This window comes from Delphinus delphis, chromosome 10 (assembly GCF_949987515.2).
Source record: "Delphinus delphis chromosome 10, mDelDel1.2, whole genome shotgun sequence".
In the NCBI taxonomy this organism is placed as follows: Eukaryota; Metazoa; Chordata; class Mammalia; order Artiodactyla; family Delphinidae; genus Delphinus; species Delphinus delphis.
Genome location: NC_082692.2, coordinates 38,906,634 through 38,920,861, shown reverse-complemented (window position 1 = coordinate 38,920,861; position 14,228 = coordinate 38,906,634). Strand labels below are relative to the sequence as shown.

The window sequence follows — 14,228 nt, the reverse complement described above, 5'->3', positions numbered from 1 at the left end:
TTTATGAGGTAGGGGAGGAGGGTTGGTCTGGGGAAGTGCTGGTGGCTCAGGTTTTGATGGGAGGGCTTTGGAACTTGGCCATTTATAGTAAGGTGTGGTAAAGGGGACTTCAGCACCAGATCGTCCTGGACAATGACACTTCACTTCTGAAAGGGTTCCAGGGTTCAGGTTCCAGTCATGTCCTGGTCCCCTGTTTCCACTGGGGGCAGTTAATTGAGGTCAAAATTTTCTCTTCTGCTCATTCATTGGCTTTATGACTTGAGGTTTCGTTCTGTTGTCTCTGAAAAACAACTCACTATCTTATTAGAAGCAGGATAGGGCAAGTTTGAGCTGATTCTGTGGTTACGCTACGTGTTGTGCTACTGAGCCTCTGTTTCTTCCAATAGCCTGGGTACCTAAATGACTGCATGGACAAAGGCTATTTACCTGCTCAGTACTGTTACATAACACATAAAGAAACTTCTATTGTGTATGAGCCTTACATATTTTGGGGTCTGTTTGTTGTAGCAGCCGGCCTGTCCCAATTCATAACATTCTACGGCAATAGACTTATCATTTACTGAGGATAGAGTGTGCACTGCTGATTTCAGTGCAGGGCCAAAGGAATGTGACTTATAAGAATATGTATTTGGTCTTCCTCCTGCTTCTGGCACAGAGCTCCTAAAACCCTTGGAATTTCCTAAATAAGTGCAGTGGGAGAATTTTTTGTCACAGTATTTTGTCTTTTGTCCTCAGTTTCTGAAACACCTTCAGAGCCATAACGGCAAAAAGAGTGTTTTGTTATTTATTCATAACAAACCTGTTTCAATCACAGTTGCTTTGTGTTAATGAGGTGGCTTTTGGAAAGCCCCAAAGGATGGGGGCTGGTTACCAGGGGAACCAATCACTGATTAGAGGGTTAGAACTTTCAGCTCCTCTTTGGGAAGGGGCAAGGGGCTGGAGATTGAGTTCAATCATCAGTGGACAATGATTCAATCAATCATGCCTACGTAACATAGCTTCCTTAAAAACCCAAAAGGACACGATTCAGGGGGTGCTGGGAGAGTGGCGTGCTCTGAGAGGGCATGGAAGCTCCACCCCCATTCCTACATACCTTACCCTCTGCATCTCTCCCATCTGGCTGTTCCTGAGTTCTATCCTTTTATAATAAACTGATAATCTAGCAAGTAAATGTTTTCCTGAGTTCCGTGAGCCACTCTAGCAAATTAATTGAAACTGAGGAGGGGAATTTATAGTTCATTGGTCAGGAGTGCAAGAGACAACCTGGACTTTTGATTGGCATCCTTCTGAAGTTGGGGTAGTGGGCAGTCTTGTGGACTGAGCCCTTAACCTGTGGGATCTGACGTAATCTCCAGATAGTGTAAAATTGAGTTAAACTGTAGTACACCCAGCTGACATCACAGAATTGCTTGAATGTGTGGAGAATACCCACACATCTGGTGTCAGAAGTGCAGTAGTTTTGTAGTAGAGTAGTGTGAGCAGTAAAGGAAACACAGAAGGAAGTGAATTTTCCCATTACGTTAAGCCATTTTGATGTAGAGCAGGGCTAGGCAACCCCTCAGGCCAAATCCAGCCTGCCATCTGTTTTTTTGTTTCTTTTAAATTAAATTGTATTTTTTGAATAGATATTATAAACACATGGTAGAACATTTAAAAGGTAAAAATGAATATGCCTTTGAAAGTAATTCCCCCTCTTTCCATTCCCTAGTTATCCAGTTTCCCTCCTTAGATGCAGCTACTGTTACCAGGGGATTCTTGTTATCTTCCAGAGATATTGAGATTCTGTGCGTATAAGTGTGTGTATTGCTTTATCCGAGGTCATGAAGATTTATCCCTGTGTTGTCTTGTAATAGTTTTATAGTTTTAGCTCCCATGTTTAGATCTTTGATCTGCTTTGAGTTGATTTTTATATATGGTGTGAGGTAAGGGTCCAACTTTACTCTTTTGCATGTGAATATCCAGTTGAACCAGTACCATTTGTTGAAAAGACTACTTTTTCCTCAGTGAATGGTCTTGGTATCCTTGTGAAAAATCAACTGACCATAGATGTATGGGTTTATTTCTGGGCTGTCAGTTCTATTTTATCTCTATGTCTATCCTTATGTTAGTAACACATAGTCTTCATTACTGTAGCTTTGTAGTGAATTTTGAAAGCAGAACTATGAGTCCTCCAAATTTGTTCCTTTTCATAATTATTTTGGCTATTCAGAATCCCTTGCAATTCCATATGAATTTTAAGATCAGCTTATTCATTTCTATAAAAAAGACAGTTGAAATTTTGATAGGAATTGCATTGAATTGTAGACTAATTTGGGGAGTATTGACATCTTAACAATATTAAGTCTTCCAATCCATGAACACAGGGTGTCTTTCCATTTATTTAGGTTTTTAATTTCTTTCAACGATGTTTTGTAGTTTTTAGCATACAAGTCTTGTACTGCTTTTGTTAAATTTACTCCTATGTATTTTATCCTTTTTGTTGCTTTTGTGAATGGAATTGTTTTCTTAATTTCGTTTTCATTTTTGGATTGTTCATTGCTAAGTGTTTAGAAATACAACCGATTTTTGTATATTGGTCTTGTATCCTGCAACTTTGCTGAACTAGTTTATAAACTCTACTAGTTTTTTGGGTGTCAGATGCCTGATTCTTGATAGACACATGGCTGTTCATGGTGTAGACCACACTTCCAGCCTTCCTTGGAGCTTGCTATGACCCAAGGGTTAAGTTCTGGTCACTGAATGTGAATGAAAGTGATGTGTGCAACTCTGAGTTGTGCTGGCCCTTTCTCCTTTCCTTCTCTCTCTCTCTCTCTCTCTCATTTAAATAAATAAATAAATAAATAAATTTATTTATTTTGGCTGCATTGGGTTTTCGTTGCTGTGTGTGGGCTTTCTCTAGTTGTGGCGAGCGGGGGCTACTCTTTGTTGTGGTGCGTGGGTTTCTCATTGCAGTGGCTTCTCTTGTGGAACTGGGCACGCGGGCTTCAGTAGTTGTGGCATGTGGGCTCAGTAGTTGTGGCTCGCAGGCTCTAGAGTGCAGGCTCAGTAGTTGTGGTGCACGGGCTTAGTTGCTCTGCAGCATGTGGGATCTTCCCAGACCAGGGCTCGAACCCGTGTCCCCTGCATTGACAGGCGATTCTTAACCACTGTGCCACCAGGGAAGTCCCTCATACTCTCTTTCGACTGGAAGGGAGTCAGCCATTGTGGCCTGTCTTTCAAAGACCTGTGATGTGTTTTTGTAGATAGAGTTTTACTGGAGCATAGGCACCTTCATTCATTTATGTATTGTCTATGGCTACTTTCATGCTATGATGGCAGTGTTGAGTATTTGTGACAGAGACCCTATGTCCTGCACAGCCTGAGATATTTACTATCTGGCCCATTACTGGGAAAAGTTTGCCCATGTCTGGCTTAGAGGACCTCTCGATAGTAATATTTTATGATCCCATCTTTCTAGAATTGGTTTTATAGTCACTGTTATTTGAAGCATTGCTGTCTTTGGTTTTACTTATATTAATTTCTGTCAGAGGCTGCCTGCTTGCTTCTTCTCTCCAGCAAGAGCTCTCTTGGCAGCAACAGCAGCTCTTGGATCATCATGAACTTTCTGATCATGAAGAGTAGTCTAGTTTTTATTAGACTGATCATTCTCTCTCCCTCTCTCCTTTCTGTAATTTGCCTTCCCGTTCTTGAACTTTTTGCTTAGAAGTTTTTTGCTTCCTCTGTAGGTAAGAGCTTCTGCTCTCCTCCTGTTCATTCATGCTTTTTTTTTTTTTTTTTGGCAGCTTGTGGGATCTTAGTTCCCTGACCAGGGATTGAACCTGGCTCACCGCAGTGAAAGTGCCAAGTCCTAACCACTGGACTGCCAGGGAATTCTCCCATTCATTCTTTCTCAAGCCAGCTTCTGCCAAGCTCCTTTCTCTGCTGATGCAGTACTTAAAGGTGTCTGATCTACGCTGCAAAGTTCTGCATTTCTGCTCCACCATCTCCGTGGCAGAATATAGCTCTTGTCAGGCTTACACCTCATCACTCAGTTTGATTAGAAATGGTCGCTTTTTCAAGTACAGGACTCTTTAAAAAATTGAGTGTAATTTACATGCAAAAAATACTCTGATATTAAGTGTCCAGTTTGATGAATTTTGACAATGTATGCACCTGTGTAGCCACCACTCAAAAAAACATAGAGAACATTCTGTCTTGTGGCTTTTCCCAGTCAATTCCCACCTCTGCTCCCCAGGGGCAACCACTGTTCTGATTTCTGTCACCACAGATTAATCTTGCCTGTTCTTGGACTTCACATAATCAAAACCATATAGGAAGTGCTGTTTTGTGTCTGATTTTTTTTTTTCACTCAGCATAGCATAATGTTTTTGAGATGTATCCTTGGTGCCCATATAAGATTGTTCCTTTTTTATCACTGAGTGGTATCCTAGTGTGTGGATAGAGCAGATTGGTTGTCCATTCTCCTGTTGATGAACATTTGAGTTTTTTCCAGCTCAAGTACAGTATTTTTTAACCAGAATTTTGTTCATGGCCTTTTCCAGCTTTAAGGCATTGCCATCCTGTCATTGTCAGCTGTATAATGCAATTAACCAAAATTTCAATTTCTTTTTCAGAAGTCAGAGTTTCTGGTTGTCAATCCTGGCTGCTCACTAGAATCACCTGGGGAGCTGTAAATCCCAACAATCAGGCCACACCTAAGACCCATTAAGTGAGGCTCTCTGGAAGTGGGTGGGGCCTAGAGTCCGAGGTTTTAGAGCCCCCCTGTGATTGCACCGTTTGGCCAGTAGGGGACAGTCTTGCACGAAGTCTTCTGGAGTCGGCGGAAGGCTTGGAATGTTGCTCTCATCTGAAGCTTCCCATGATAACTGCTCCGTGCTCTTCTTAAATCCGGTATTTTTATTCTCTAGAATTTGAAGGCATTCAGACTTCATCTTCTTTCTAATCGGTTTTGTTTCTTTAAGGGCTTTTCTTTTTCTTGCTAAAGTTATACCAAATTCCTTGTTACAAGCTTCCCCTATCTCCTTTACATTCTCTTTTCCCTCAGCTCCTCCTCCCCCGCCCGTCCACCCTGCCCCCTCCACCCCACACCCCAGCCCACAGACAAGCAGATTTTACCCCCCTGCATTTGATCCAGATCCTCAAGCCTTCTAGAAGAGTGCATTGTAAAGCCCAGGCACCTCTTCAGGTGAATTCTCCTTTTGTACATTATTTTCTTCAAAAGAGATTATAGCTGTTTTGCACTTTGGGTCATAAATCGACATTTTGAAATAACTTATTTTATTATTAAGAAAAAGATTTCTGCGGAGCCCGTTGTTCAGTCCTCTGATATCTTCTACTCTTGACGGAAAAGAAAGTTCCCTGGAAGAAAATGGCAAATGCACCAATTCCCAATAAAGCATAATTATAGGCTCCCAGGTGCCTGGTGAAAACCACGGGTTCTAGATCAAAAACAGCTGCCCTCTCCTTGGCTGTCAGGCCGGGACAATTTGCAAATTCTGAAGCACCAATACCCTTCAGCTTGTAGGCAATCAGACTGCTGGCCTCTTCTGATAGGTGGAACCTCTTCTGGCTCATTGATTTCAGGTCTCGTTCCGCTTTCTCTGGCGGCATCTTGTCACTTCTCTGCTGGGCCATGACGCTCATGTCCTTATTCACCATTGTCTTCGGTTCCAGTGTCTTCTGGGCTTTGTTGCTTGCCCCTGCATGGATCTTTGGAGCAGCCAGCGGGACACCTTTCTCCACCGCACGTGTGTCAGTGTCTGTCTGTACCTGACCCAGAGGGCAGCGCCTCCAAGCGTGAGTACCCTCCTGGTTGGGCATCTGGAGCAGTGAGTTTCCAGGGTCAAGTAACAAGGGCAGGAGGAGGACTGGGGAGATTCCAGCGCTGGACTAGGGCGGGCAGTGGGCATGTCAGCCCCAGGTGCTGGCGCTAAGGGAGTGCATGGCCTGTGGAGATTTGTTGTTCTAATTCTACCTTGTGTTGATGTAGGTGGTCTAGCCTGAATATATAATAGGGACTGTTTTTCCTGTTTAATGACTGCCCACTTTTACTCTTCTACCTGTGACTTCTTTCTTAGATCATAGCAAGGTTGCAAAATGTAAAATTGATGAGACAGATGTAGAGAATTTTACAAACAATGATAAAACCTAATAGCTTGTCTGCTTTTTATTGTAAACCTCCCCAAATCTTTCGTTACAATTGCTTTGGTCATTGTTGAATTTCAGTAAAAAACCATGTGCTTCAAATGAGCACATTTTTATTATTTATGCTTTATAGTCTACATGGAAGCTAATTTGGAGAACTCTCAATTGATATAATAGGAAACCTCCCCCTGACCCAACACACACCCATGTAAACTCAGTTACATAGATTCATTAGGAAAGTAGGGACCTAGAGCTTTGAAATCCTTCAAGCTCACTTCAGCTGTACCGTGTATTCCTGCATTTAATTAGTGAATATGAAATAAACAATGATGGCATAGTGGTTGTAAAAATTATAAAACAGAACTGATATAATTTTAATTCTGTCAGTCTTTATGTGATCAATTAAAGTTTTTATTTTGTGTTTAAAATTTTAAATGGCGAAATTGAGTGTAAACTGCAAGGTGTGTGTGTGTGTGTGTGTGTGTGTGCACTCGCGTATATGTATATATTTGGTCAACACAAATTTTCGTACATGAAATACTTTGCTTGATTGAATATTTTTAAATTTTGAAGTTATTCTTTTTAATAGCTATTTTAAAACTGAAGAATGAGTCAAGAAAATGATTACTGATTAGAACATGATTATTACTGAAAATAATTTTGTTTATGGAGAAGGGGGTGTTAAAATGATCCACCTGGGGTATGAAATGGGGCAGTGAACACAGAGGCAGGAGTCCTCTGCCGGGTCATCACAGGAGACCTGCTACACCAGATCTTCTGTTCTGACTTTCCCTCTCGGGTGGCTGAATTTCACCTTTGAGTCTTTTCCTCAGGAAGGCTTCTGAGAACAATAGTCCTTGAGCATGTACAAAACTGTTTGCGCTGCGTATAAATGTCTTAGGTAATGTTTGCTTTTTCCTGCATTTTGAGGCCTTGCTGGCTCCACTGTCATCCAACACTGACTATAGGTGTAGGGTCATGTGAGCCCTGCCATATTTCTGATGCGATGTGATCTGTTTGCCTGTTGATTCAAAGGATTGTGGGTTTTTTTTTGGTTTGGAGGATTCTTATCTTTGAAGTCCAGCAAATTTGCCAGCATTGGAAATGTTCACCATTTATATCACCTTTTAATGGGACCTGGCCTTTCTACTTGTTTCATGTGTTTCCTCATTGCCAGAAGCTGTGTCAGAATTCTGTTGGGGTTTTTAAAAATATTTATTTTATTTATTTATTTTTATTTATTTTTTTGCACCGGGTCTTAGTTGCAACTCGAGGGCTCCTCAGTTGCGGCATGCTGGCTCCTTAGTTGTGGCATTCGAACTCTTAGTTTCAGCATGCTTGTGGGATCTAGTTCCCTGACCGGGATTGAACCCGGGCCCCCTGCATTGGGAGTGTGGAGTCTTAACCACTGCGCCACCAGGGAAGTCCCAGGATTCTGTTTTTAAGTCCGTCTTTGGATTTACTTCCTTAGGGATGCCAATAACATATATATGTGTGTGTGTATGTATACTTATATATATGTATATTCTTTCTTGCCCATTTGCCATGTGTATTATTTCCTTTTAAGCCTGTTTAAGTATTTTCATTTCATCTTGCTCACTCTTCAAAGACCGGTCCTTTAAACCCCCTTCTGTGTGTCTCAGCCTCTCTTTTCCCTGTGATACTTTCCAATTTCATCTTCTCTTCTGTGTTGCTTTAATTTTCTTTCTTTCACTTATTTCCTGGGTTTTGCCAATTCACATTTTGCTCCTTTTCTATGCAGTGCTCATACATCTTTTTACTCTCATCCTGGGGCTCTGGTTTCATGGAAGAGTTGGTTTTTTAAAAATTGAAGATGAAATATCTGATGGGATTTTTTCACCTGCTTTCTGGTAACAATTTTCTAAGTGTTTTTCCGTGTTCATGTTTGTCCTGCTTTTTTCCTCCCTTTTTCATCTAGTATCTTTGCACAGGTTCCTCTTTGATTGTTCATCTTTGGCAGAGGTGAGCTTTTCAGGTCGAGCTGGGGCCCTTTCCAGCCAGCAGGAATTTTCCTAATAGCCTGGGGTTATTATCATTTTTTAAAAAAAAGTTTATTTTTGGCTGCATTGGGTCTTTGTTGCTGAGCGCGGGCTTTTCTCTGGTTGTGGCAAGTGGGGGCTACTCTTCGTTGCAGTGTGCAGTCTTCTCATTCCAGTGGCTTCTCTTGTTGCGGAGCACGGGCTCTAGGCATGCAGGCTTCAGTAGTTGTGGCACACAGGCTCAGTAGTTCTGGCTCACAGGCTCTAGAGTGCAGTCTCAGTAGTTGTGGCTCATGGGCTTAGTTGCTCCGCGGCATGCGGGATCTTCCCAGACCAGGGCTCAAACCTGTGTCCCCTGCATTGGCAGGTGGATTCTTAACCACTGCACCACCAGGGAAGTCCTGGCCTGGGGTTATTATAGCCTTTACTTTTCCCCAAGTGGTAGAAGCAGGAGGCCATGGGGATATGCACAATGCAAAGCCATGGGTACTGGCAAAAACAACAAAGTAAGGATCTCCAAAAATTCTCTCCTCTATAAAAGCAATGAGAAAACTGGCCAAAAATGGTCAGAGTTAACTTTTCCAAACTCTGGAAATTAACCAAAGGCTTGCAGCAATTCAGGAAGCGTTTATGCAAGAAAAATGGCTGAATCTCAGTAAGAATAGTGAGCTTTTTAGAGTTTTTTTTTTTTTTTTATTGTGGCGAAATACACGTAACATCAAATTTACTGCCGTAAACATTTTTAACTGTACGGTTCAGTGGTATTAAATACATACACATTGTTGTGCAACCATTGTCACAATTCATCACCATATTTCTTTTCATCTTGTAAAACTGAAGCTCTATACTTTTTAAACAATAACTCCCCATTCTTCGCTCTTCCCACCCTAGGACCACCATTGCAATTTCTGTCTTTATGAATTTGACTCCTCTGAGTACCTCATACAAGTGGAATCGTACAATATTTGTCTTTCATGACTGGCTTATTTCACTTAGCGAAATGTCCTCAATGTTCATCCATGTTGTAGCATTTGGAGAATTTACTTTCTTTTTAAGGCTGAATAATATTCCATTGTATGTGTATACGACATTTTGCTTATCCATTCATCAGCTGTGGACACTTAGTTGCTTCCATGTTTTCGCTATTGTGAATAATACTGCTGTGAACATAGGTGTACAAATATCTCTTTGAGCCCCTGCCTTAAATTCTTTGGGGTATATACCTGGGAGTGGGATTGTTGGATCATATAATAATTCTAGTTCTAATATTTTGAGGAACTGCTATACTGTTTTCCACAGTGGCTGAACCATTTTACATTCCCACCAAAAAGGCACAAATTTTCCAGTTTATCCACCTCATCACCAACATTTGTTGTTTTTAGTTTTTTTGATCGTAGCCATCCTAATGGGTATAAGGTAGTACCTCATTGTGGTTTTGATTTGCATTTCCTTAATGACTGAGTGATGTTGAGCATTTTTCCTGTGCTTATTGGCCATTTGTTTATCTTCTTTGGAGGAATATCCAAGTCCTTTGCCTGTTCTTGAATTAGGTTGTTTTTTGGTTGAGTTTTAGATGTTCTATGCATATTCTGCATATTAATCCCTTAGATACATAATTTGCAAATATTTTCTCCCATTCTGTGTGTTGCCTTTTAACTCTGTGGATAGCGTCTCTTGATGCACAAAAGTTTAAAAATTTTCACGAAGTCTAATTTGTCTTTCTTTTGTTACCCGTGCCTTTGGTGTCATGTCCAAGAAATCATTGCCAAATCCAATGTTGTGAAGTTTTGTCCAATTTTTTTCTAAGAGTTTTATTGTTTCAGGTCTTATATTTAGGTCTTTGACCCATTTTGAGTTAATTTTTGTCTATGGTGTGAGGTAAGGGCCCAACTTCATTCTTTGCATGTGGATACCCAGTTTCTCCAGCACCATTTGTTGACAAGACTGTCCTTTTCTCATTGAATGGTCTTGGCACCTTTGCCAAAAATCATTTGACCATGTAAGTGAGGGTTTATTTCTGGGCTATTTATATTCTATTCCATTTGTCTATGTGTCTGTCTTTATGTTAAAACTACACTGTTTTGATTACAGTAGCTTTGTAGTAAGTTTTGAAATCAGGAAGTGTGAGCTATCCACTTTGTCCTTTCCAGATTGTTTTGGCTATTCGGGGCCCCTTGAGTTTCCATGTGAATTTTAGAATGGGTTTTTCTATTTCTGCAAAAAACATCATTGGGATTTTGATAGAGATTGCATTGAATCTGTAGGTTGTTTTGGGTAGTATTGACATTTTAATAATATTAAGTCTTCCAGTCCATGAACATGCAGTATGTTACTATTTATTTCTGTTGTCTTTTATTTCTTTCAGCAATGTTTTATACTTTTCATTGTATAAGTCTTTACCACCTTGTTTAATTGCTGAGTATTTTATTCTTTTTGATGCTATTGTAAATGAAATTGTTTTTGTAATTTCATTTTCAGATAGTTCATTGTGTCTAGAAATGCAACTGATTTTTGTGTGTTAAGTTTGTATCCTTCTAATTTGCTGAATTCATTTATTAGCTCCAGTAGCTTTTTTGTGGAGGCTTTTGGATTTTCTACACATGAGATCATATCGTCTGCAAACAGAAATAATTTTACTTCTTCCTTTCCAATTTGGATGCCTTTTATTTCTTTCTCTTGCCTAACTGCTCTGGCTAGAACTTCCAGAATTATTTGAGTAGAAGTAGTAAAATTGGGTATCCTTGCCTTGTTCCTGATCTTAGAAGAAAAGCTTTTAGTCTTTCACCATTGAGTATGATGTTTGCTTTGAGTTTTCATACATATCTTTTATTATGTTGAGATAGTTTTCTTCTATTCCTATTTGGTTGAGTGTTTTTATCATGAAAGGATGCTGAATTTGTCAAATGCCTTTCTGCATCAATTTAGATGATCATGTGTTTTTTTTCCCCTTTATTTTGTTGATTTGGCATATTACTGTATATTGAATAATTTTTGTATGTTGAACCATCCTTGCGTTACATGAATACATTCCATTGGTCATGGAGTATAATCCTTTTAATATGCTCTTGATTTCTGTTTGCTAGTATTTTGTTGAGGATTTTGTATTGGTGTTCGTAAGGGATATTGATCTGCAGTTTCCTTGTAGCGTTTTTGCTTGGCTTTGGTATTAGTGTTATGCTGGCCTCAGAAAATGAGTTAGGAAGTGTTCCCTCCTCTTCAGTTTTTGGGAATAATTTGAGAAGGATTGGTATTAGTTCTTATTTAAATGTTTGGTAGAATTTACCAGTGAAGCTGTCAGATCTAGGATTTTTTTTTTTTTTTTTTTTGCCATGTTGTTCGGCTTGCGGTATCTTAGTTCCCTGACCAGGGATCAAACCCTGGGCCCCCTGCAGTGGGAGCACGGAGTCCTAACCACTGGACAGCCAGGGAATTCCCTAGGACTTTTCTTTGTTGGGAGATTTTTAAAAGATAGGGTTTCCATGGTGGCACAGTGGTTAAGAATCCACCTGCCAATGCAGGGGACATGGGTTTGATCCCTGGCCCAGGAGGATCCCACATGTCATGGAGGAGCAACTAAGCCCGTGCGCCACAACTGCGGAGCCTGTGCTCTAGAGCCCGTGCTCTGCAACAAGAGAAGCCACAACAGTGAGAAGCCCGTGCACTGCAACAAAGAGTACCCCCAGCTTGCCTCAACTAGAGAAAGCCCAGGTGCAGCAATGAAGACCCAACACAGCCAAATAAACAAACAAAAAAAAGATTCCAGGTATAAGTGTGATCATACAGTATTTGTCTTTCTCTGTCTGAATTTTATTTTACTTAGCATAATGCCTTCAAGGTCCATCCACATTGTCACAAATGGCAGGCTTTCCTTCTTTCTTGTGGCTGAATAATATTCCATTATATATATACCACTACTTCTTTATCCATTCATTTATCAGTGGACATTTAGATTGTTTCCATGTCTTGGCTATTGTAAATAATGCTGCAGTGAACGTGGGGATGCAGATATCTTTATGAGACAGTGATTTTTTCTCCTTTGGATAAATACTCAGAAAGGAACTGCTGGATCACATGGTAGTTCTATTTTTCAGTTTTTGAGGAAGAGTATGGTTTTCCATAGTGGCTGTTGCAATTCACAGTCCCACTAACAGTGCACAAGCGTTCCTTTTTCTCCTCATCCTCCCAAGACTTGTTATCTCTTGTCTTTTTCATACTAGCCATTCTAACAGATATGAAGTGATATCTCATTGTGGTTTTAATTTGCATTTTTCTGATGATTAGTGATGTAGAGCACATTTTCAGTATCTGTTGGCCATTTGTATGTCTTCTTTGGAAAAATATCTATTCATTTCTTCTGCCCATTTTTTAATTGGATTATTTTTTCTTTTGAAGTGCATGAGTTCTTTATATATTTTCAATATTAACCCTTTATCAAATATGTGCTTTGCAAATATTTTTTCCCATTTGGTAGGTTGCCTTTTCACTTTGTTGATGGTTTTCTTTGCCATATAGAAGCTTTTCAGTTTAATGGAGTCCCACTTATTTGTTTTTTTTCTTTTATTGCCTTTGCTTTTGGTGTCAAATCCAAGAAATCATTGCCAAGACCAATGTCAAGGAGGTTTTCCTCTATTTTTTCTTGTAGGAGTTTTATGCTTTTAGGTCTTACATTCAACTCTTTACCATTTTGAGTTGATTTTTGTGTATGGTGTAAGATAGTGGTCCAGTTTCATCCTTTTGCATGTCACTCTCCAGTTTTCCCAATATGGCAGTCCATTTCCCACCATTTGTTGAAGAGACTGTCCTTTCCCCATTGTATATTCTGGCATGTTATCATAAATTTATTGACCATATTTGTGTGGGTTTATATCTGCACTCTCTATTCTGTTCCATTGATCTATGTGTCTGTTTTTATGCCAATACCATTACTGTTGTGATACTGTAGCTTTGTAATATAGTTTGAAATCAGGAAGCATAATGCCTCCAGCTTGTTCTTCTTGTTGAAGATTGCCTTGGCTGGACTTCCCTGGTGGCACAGTGGTTAAGAATCTGCCTGACCATGCAGGGGACATGGATTCAAGCCCTGGTCCGGGAAGATCCCACATGCTGTGGAGCAACTAAACCCGCGAGCCACAACTACTGAGCCTGCACACCAAGAGTCTATGATCTGCAACAAGAGAAGCCACCGCAATGAGAAGCCCACGCACCATGATGAAGAGTAGCTCCTGCTCGCTGCAACTAAAGCCTGTGTGCAGCAACGAAGACCCAACACAAAAAAACCAGAAAAAAAAAAAAAAAGATTGCCTTGGCTATTCAAGGACTTATGTAGTTTCATACAAATTTTCAAATTGTTTGTTCTATTTATGTGAAAGATGCCATTGGAATTTCAATAGAGATTGCGTTGAATCTGTCAGTTTCTTTGGGTAGTATGGACATTTAAAAATATTCTTCTATTCCATGAGCATGGAATAGCTTTCCGTTTATTTGTGTCTTCAATTTATTTTATCAATGTCTATAGTTCTCAGTGTACAGGTCTTTCAATTCCTTGGTTAAACTTATTCAAGGGTATTTTACTCTTTTTGATGCAACTGTAAGTGGTATTGCTTAAATTTCTCTCTCTCTTTTTTTAAAATTTATTTATTTATTTATTTATGGCTGTGTTGGGTCTTTGTTTCTGTGCGAGGGCTTTCTCTAGTTGTGGTAGGCGGGGACCACTCTTCATCGTGGTGCGTGGGCCTCTCACTGTCACGGCCTCTCTTGTTGCGGAGCACAGGCTTCAGACGCACAGGCTCAGTAGTTGTGGCTCACGGGCCCAGTTGCTCCACGTCATGCGGGATCTTCCTGGACCGGGACATGAACCCATGTCCCCTGCATCGGCAGGCAGACTCTCAAGCACTGCGCCATCAGGGAAGCCCCCTCCTCTTCTATTTTTTGGAAGAGTTTGAGAAGGATTGGTATTAATTCATCTTTGAATGTTTGGTAGAATTCACCAGTGAAGCTTCCGGATTTTCTTTTGTTGGGAGATTTTTTTTTTTTTAGTAGTTCAATTATTTATTACTTCATTACTCCCATACCCCACGCTCCTGA

The 14,228-nt window shown here is 40.3% G+C and overlaps 1 long non-coding RNA gene across 1 annotated transcript in view; it reads left to right on the top strand.

Moving 5' to 3' along the window:
• Positions 1 to 14,228, top strand: part of LOC138414198 (uncharacterized) — a 106,954-nt gene that overhangs the window by 32,394 nt on the left and 60,332 nt on the right. The window contains exons 6-7 of the long non-coding RNA XR_011246638.1: positions 4,614 to 4,890; positions 5,674 to 5,796. This is a non-coding gene — a long non-coding RNA (uncharacterized lncRNA). The remainder of the gene's footprint in view (positions 1 to 4,613; positions 4,891 to 5,673; positions 5,797 to 14,228) is intronic.